Source organism: Salvia hispanica, chromosome 1 (assembly GCF_023119035.1).
Source record: "Salvia hispanica cultivar TCC Black 2014 chromosome 1, UniMelb_Shisp_WGS_1.0, whole genome shotgun sequence".
NCBI classification, from domain to species: Eukaryota; Viridiplantae; Streptophyta; class Magnoliopsida; order Lamiales; family Lamiaceae; genus Salvia; species Salvia hispanica.
This window is the reverse complement of record NC_062965.1, coordinates 51,295,521-51,301,874: the sequence shown is the minus strand read 5'-3', so window position 1 is coordinate 51,301,874 and position 6,354 is coordinate 51,295,521. Positions and strand designations below refer to the sequence as shown.

Below are 6,354 nucleotides of genomic sequence, written 5' to 3'. Positions count from 1 at the left end.
ATCGGTCAGCTGGTCCTCAAGGCGGAGCCGCCGTGCAGGGGTGCACGTGGCTGTCACGCCGCTTCGTTCTTTCCGTCGAGTTCTCCGGTGAGCAGCGACTCTGGCCCACTCTCGACGTCCCTTCGACGGCGTCAATGCCATCGCTCTTTCACGCTGCTGCTCCGGCAGCGCCTCCTCCGTAGTCGACTTTCCGGAGCTCCGTCGTTGCCGAACAGCCCTTCGGCCTAAGCTAAGTTCTAATTCTTTTATTCCAATCTATTTCTCCTTATTTACTCGTTCGATTCCGAGCTTATTTGGTGATGTTTTGATGGCTGGAAAGGGAAAATCTTATTTGTGTTCGTTGCTGGGGCATTTGCATTTGATAAACATATGTTCTTGTCCTAGATTTCTTTCATCTTTTGGCATATTAATAGCGAAAAGGCTTAGGCAGCAGCTTGTGAGATTTTAAGTTCTTGAAATTGTTTGTCCCGGTGGAGTCCCGCATAATAGCTACTGATTTTGGCCTTATGAGGCAGACTATGGTTTTCCTTACACTACTTGTTATGATTCTGGATTTAGTGTAGTTAACACTTGTGCTACTAAGTTCTTGAACTATGTTGTGATTGTTCTAAACATGATGCAAGATAAGGTGTTGGGGTGTTGAGGTGTTTACCTTAGTTTGGTGATTTCCTTTTTGCTTGTTGGCTGCCCTCCTTGCTGTTGTTGGAAGGAGATTCCTAAACCTTAAGCTCACAATAGCCTTTCTTGCTCCTTCTCACTCTCAACTTACCACTCTAATGCTAGAGAAATTCGAAATATGAGGAAAGAGTAGTGTTGTGGTATGTGGTGTGGCTTATATAGGCAGAGATGTGTACTCGTGTAGCCTTAATTGGGGCTGTTGTAATTCTTGTTGTTATGCTGCAGAAAATCCCACTTTAATGATCCCATTGCCCCTCCTTCTTGGCTGCAATTTGGCATCATATGGGTACCTAGTACTTAGCTAGCAATTTGAATCGTTTGATTGTGCAGTGAGCAGGTGGCTGTTGTGCCAAGGGTGTTGCAGGGCTGACTTTCCTCTTATGGTGATTCTTTGGGTCATCTATAACTAAAGAAGGTTGTCTCCATCCCTAAGGTAAGAGTCCCCTTTTTTTTTTCTTTGTTTTCTTTTGTTCCTTAGTAGACAAGAACTGACTTCCACCTTGCAGGTCGAGACAAGCTTGGTTGCCAAGCTGCTGGCTGTCTGGAACAGTTGATACCTCGGCCCACGGCTGACCGGAAAACGGGCCGCGACTATCGGCCCGGGAGGAGAGACCGATTCTATTCGATTAATGCACATTTTATCCTTTCCTTTTCTTGTCTCCTTTATTTGAGGACTTGCTCCATGTAACATATATATATATATATATATATATTTTTGTTGTTCATTAGTTAAGCTTGTTCTATGTATTGAAGCATTTGAACGTTAGCTGCTCGTTAATTGTTTTCGAAATTTCTATTCGAAAATTCGTGATATTTTACAATGCAAAGTCCAATTGTTTAGTTCATTTGATTACTTTAGCTTTTACTTGCAACTAAAAAGAATTAAATCTCATAACAAAGGCTCGAGTTCCAATAACCCTTCGTGGAAAGAGAACTTACATCTTTAGTTCGACAATAACAAAAATAAAGAAAAGAATTAAGGGTGCGGGTATTACAAGTATTATGCAATACTCATTAAGACACTTAAAAATTTCACAATAAGTAAAACACCTATTGTAACATTTTTAGTAGTTGCAATAGGTGGCACGCCCGCATACATTGTTCTTGTAGTTAGCTTTATACAACATGCAAACCAACATATTAACACATAAATCAAATATATTTTCCTACTCATTTATCTCACTGTCTCCTACTTTCTGTTAAGCTTTATCACTGTTGACTTTAGTATTTTTTACACAAATTAACTCACTGCTAGCCTCAACAAAATCCAACATATCACTATGCTTAGATTCAAGAAACAACATGATCATAATACTAATACAATTGAAACGAAGGATACCACGCCATCTGATACCTTTTGCCCTCTCATTTCCCTGAAAAATGATAAATGAATATAAGTTATTCAAAACATGATTAAAACCTATGACATATAATTAAGCCTGTGTCTTAAAGATGGTAATCGAGAGAGGTATAGACAGATTGGTAAGGCATATTGGAAGTAGTGTAACACCCCTTACTCGGTTAGTTTTAACCAAATAAGTGGTGTCACATCTCGGTACGATCGATAAACTAATACCTGTCTATTTAACCTGCATAACTTTTTTTTTTTTTTTGCAAACACGCAGCATACAACACTATTATATAGGTAACTAAACCTGTTAGCATAACCAGTTACTACTATACATTACAAAGTAACTATAACATGCCTCGACAATTATTTACAATCCCATTAGCAAAAGAAGGTTACATAACCTTACATCTCCAAACCAACTATCTACAATCAAAAGTTAGCCTAAGCATACCACGTGAGAACTTCAACTGTGCCGGCAAAAAGGAGGGTAGTGACTTGACACGTGCAACTGCCCAAGAGCGAGATCACTCGCTTCTAAACTCTGCAGGAGGGAGAAGAAAGGGGGGGTGAGCTTCAACAAGCTCGTAGTGTAAACGCATTCCAGAAGTCAATCTCGAAAGACTTCAATCGATATCACTTACACAGAATATCAAATTATAACTTGGAATGCTACGATATATCTATTCAATTTTCATTTCAAATTCTATTATAGTTTACTAAAACTTTATATAATATCTCCCAAACTATCTTGATTAACTATACAATGAACACAATATATTAGTCATGATGATACTTTCAAATGCAACCATTTACCATCTATCAATTAAAACCATATGGCACGAAGTAACATATTTCATACAGCTATCAATTCCTTTCATTAATCAACAATATGCTTTAGGAAAACTATTCAGATATCCAAGGCACGAAACATCAATTCTCAATCAGATATCACATTCATATCACATTCGTATCACATATCAGCCCCCAAATTATGCTTAGCGATGGACACGGGTACACGGACACTATAAGTAACCCGATGAGGGCCTCTATCATGTATACATCTGGGTGAGATACTATCAGATGTTGTATATCTTTCGTATAGCTTATCCTAAGGCATTTGTCACATATTACCCGTATAGGGCTCATATCAACTATCAACATATCATATGGATCATCGCTTTGGTTATCCGAAGACGAACGATCAAACATGTGTGCAGTACTGTTTTACTATGACATGCCAACTATACCCTGTGATTCACTCAAGCAATGGGGCATAACACAACTATTTCATATCAACTTTCACATTATTCAACACATATAACTACTTAAATCACTTTTCATATCATATATCACACCAATTCACAATTTTAAAACATAATTCCCACATCTTACCTTTCCATATCTCACTTATGTCATTGAGTTATACCATTCGCACAACCATATTTAATCTCTATTGCACAAGCTGATAAAACATATAAAAATGTAGCAATATGTCTCGAAGTTAAAGAGATTAAACTCTAGAACCCGCGTACACTACCTGTACACGTTACAAAAACAGTATAACTTGCTTAGTCAACCATGGATGTGCCCCTATCGCTTGTTCTTGCACTCGGTTCACCTAATTTGTCAAACAATCACATATACAATTTATAAATAAACACTAGAAAAACCAAATCATCACATCTATCTATTTCACTTTCCATATTCTTTCCTTCATCACAAACTAAGCCAAATAAAATATATATACATGTTAAAACATTTCTAACTTCATTCATACTAAAAAGAAGCTAAGAAATTCGATAATACTGTTCAATAGCTTCGGAAAATGAAAGCTATACCCAGCTGTCCCAAAAAATAAGCCTCACACTTTCATTTTCCTCCATAAAACAAACCTTAAGTTTTGAAAATATGGGACAACAACTTTATTTCAAAATTAAACTCAAAAATTTTAACATCTTGAAGCTAAACTCATAACCAAAAGTCTTTTGATATCAACCAACAACTAAACCTTTTTCACCATATCTTTTTTAAGAATTTTCAGCTTGTTTAAGCATCAACAACCAACACCAAACTTCACAATAAACTCAGTCCCAACCTTTTTCAATATCAAACCATCAAGAAGGTAACTTTAAAAACAACATTAAGAGCTTAGGGTCACAAATAATTTCCAACATCATATTTTCTATCACTTTCATGCATATATTATCATAACATACTTCCAATTGCATAATTCCATAGCAAATTTACACAAAAGCATCAAGGCAACAAACTCCCCAAATTCAAGAACCCTAATTTCAACTCCAACAGCAAGAATCACATCCAATTAACACCACTACTATACTTAGAAACATGATTAAGGAGGTTATGGAGGAGTCTAACCTCTAATTTCAACTAATTTGAGAAGTTAAGTGGAGATGAGTTTGCAACCTAAGCTCCAAAATTGAGAAAAACTATGAAGAATTGAGAGCTTGGATTGATGGTGGGTACTACATGCTTCACGGTGGAGTGATCGGAGCTATCACGGTAGCTGATCAGATAGAGTAGAGAAGCTGTCGGAATTTTTGCAGATAGGGGAGAAGTTTACGTAGAAGCATGAAATCTGATTTTCAAAACCCATCTCAAAACCTTTTCTATTTTCCTTTTCCTTTTTCTCTTTTCTTCTCTTTTTTTCCTAATTACCCCCATAAGACACGTTTCCTACTCATCAATATCCCTCTATTAATTTTCTTTCTTCTTTTTTTATTTTCTAATTTTCATCCTTATCTCATTCTTTTTCTTAATTCTAATTTTTCCTATTTCTATTTCCTATATTTCTAACATAAAACTAATAAAAGCATATACATATATATAAAGCCACTAATTAAAAATATAATTTCTAACTCTAACTTCTAAAAGATTGGGATATTACAACTCTCCCCCACTTAGGAAATTTCATCCCCGAAATTGATACCTGACTAAAAAAGGTAGGGGTATTGCTGTCTCATCGTATCTTCCGGCTCCCATGTAGCTTCTTCTATTTTATGGCTTCGCCACAATACTTTGACAAGTGCTATTCTTTTATTTCTGAGCTCTTTGATTTCTCTCGCTAAAATCTGTACCGGTTCTTCCTCGTATGTCAAATCTGGTTGTACTTCAATCGATTCAGCCCGGATAACATGAGAATGATCTGATCTGTATCTCCTCAACATTGAAACATGGAACACATTATGTATCTTTTCTAGATCAGGTGGTAATGCAAGTCGGTATGCTACTGGACCCACATGTTCTAAAATTTCATAAGGGCCAATAAATCTCGGACTTAGCTTTCCTTTCTTGCCAAATCACAGTACTTTCTTTAAAGGAGATACTTTCAAAAACACTTTGTCACCAACACTAAATTCAATGTCTTTCCTCTTCAAATCTGCATAAGATTTCTGCCTATGTTATGCTTCTTTCAGTCGATTTCGTATCAATCTGACCTTTTCTTTTGTCTCTTGTATAATTTCAGGGCCCACTATCTTGTTCTCGCTCAGCTCTGTCCAACATAATGGTGTTCGACATTTACGGCCATACAATGCTTCGTACAGAGCCATCTGAATACTAGATTGGAAACTGTTGTTATATGCAAATTCCACCAATGACAAGTACTTTTCCCAACTACCTTCAAAGTTGATGACGCAACCTCTCAACATGTCTTCTAAAATCTGTATTTCTCGTTCCGATTGACCATCTGTTTGCAGGTGAAAAGTTGTACGAAGGTGTAGTCGAGAACCCAAAGCTTCTTGAAATTTATTCCAGAATCTTGAAGTAAATCGTGGATCTCTGTCAGATATTATCGAGCTAGGTACTCCATGTAATCTCTCAATTTCACTAATATAAAGTTCAGCCAACTTCTCTAACGAATAATCAGTTCTTACCGCAAGAAAATGAGCTGATTTGGTCAACTGATCAACAATCACCAAAACTGAATCTTTCTTCCGAGGTGATAAGGGCAATCCTACAACGAAATCCATCGTGATTCGATCCCATTTCCATTCGGGTATAGTGATTAGCTGCAATAAACCTGACGGAACTTGATGTTCAGCTTTGACTTGTTGACATGTTAAGCACCTTGCCACATATTCTGTAATATCTCTCTTCATACCATGCCACCAATAGAAATCCCTCAAGTCACGATACATTTTATTACCTCCAGGATGCATAGAATATAAACTATTGTGCGCTTCTTGGAGTATATAATTCTTCAACTCTTTGTCATCTGGCACATACAATCTTCCTTTGAAATATAAGTATCCATCATGTCTTTGATCGAATCCATGTGTCTTCCCTTGAGAGAGCCGATCAAA

General features: G+C 36.9%; 2 long non-coding RNA genes across 2 annotated transcripts; one reads left to right on the top strand and one right to left on the bottom strand.

Annotated features, from left to right (window-relative positions):
- The first annotated feature begins 8 nt into the window (after positions 1 to 8).
- On the top strand, positions 9 to 1,403 carry LOC125201746. The gene is made up of 2 exons (XR_007172964.1): positions 9 to 1,111; positions 1,185 to 1,403. It is a non-coding gene; the product is annotated as an uncharacterized LOC125201746 (long non-coding RNA).
- A 982-nt stretch (positions 1,404 to 2,385) lies between these two features.
- Positions 2,386 to 3,648, bottom strand: LOC125203766. The gene is made up of 2 exons (XR_007173436.1): positions 3,567 to 3,648; positions 2,386 to 2,570 (listed from the first exon to the last, which is right to left on the bottom strand). It is a non-coding gene; the product is annotated as an uncharacterized LOC125203766 (long non-coding RNA).
- Positions 3,649 to 6,354: the final 2,706 nt, after the last annotated feature.